Genomic DNA, 583 nt, shown 5'->3' on the forward strand with positions numbered 1-583 from the left:
AGCATACAACTCTCTAGCAGCAATGGCACCTATATAATGGACGGTATAAAATTACACAAAGACTTTGGTTGCGGTCAGAACACGCCACAGTCAACATGTTAACCAACTCAGAGGCACAGTTACAAGGACACTGTAGATCTGCAATAACTTCTTTTCTTCCCACCAGGCACAGGAATATAACCAAAGGCATCTTGTGAAGCACCGGTTACTACATGTTAATACATACCTTACAAGCCTATGATGCAAACTTATAAAGTATTTGACAAGGAAAAATAATGGCTGATGTACAGGTGCGGATACTAATTTTTGCTCATTGTTCGTGCTATCTTCTTCCCTCTCCCTACCTTTGACGGAACCATGTGGGAAATGAGGAACAAGTCTCCATTTCCAAAAAATAAAAAGAAGGAAAAAAAGAATCATTTTTGCACTGATATATTCTTGAAACAACCCTCTTAAACCTGTTACATATTATGCAATATATAATCATATAAACTTGCTAAAATAAATAAGTAAATGCATGCCACTCTGAGGTTTTATACAGGAATGCTTCTTTCATTCAATACTCTCTCAAACTATCACTCTT

This window comes from Penaeus monodon, chromosome 23, assembly GCF_015228065.2.
Source record: "Penaeus monodon isolate SGIC_2016 chromosome 23, NSTDA_Pmon_1, whole genome shotgun sequence".
In the NCBI taxonomy this organism is placed as follows: Eukaryota; Metazoa; Arthropoda; class Malacostraca; order Decapoda; family Penaeidae; genus Penaeus; species Penaeus monodon.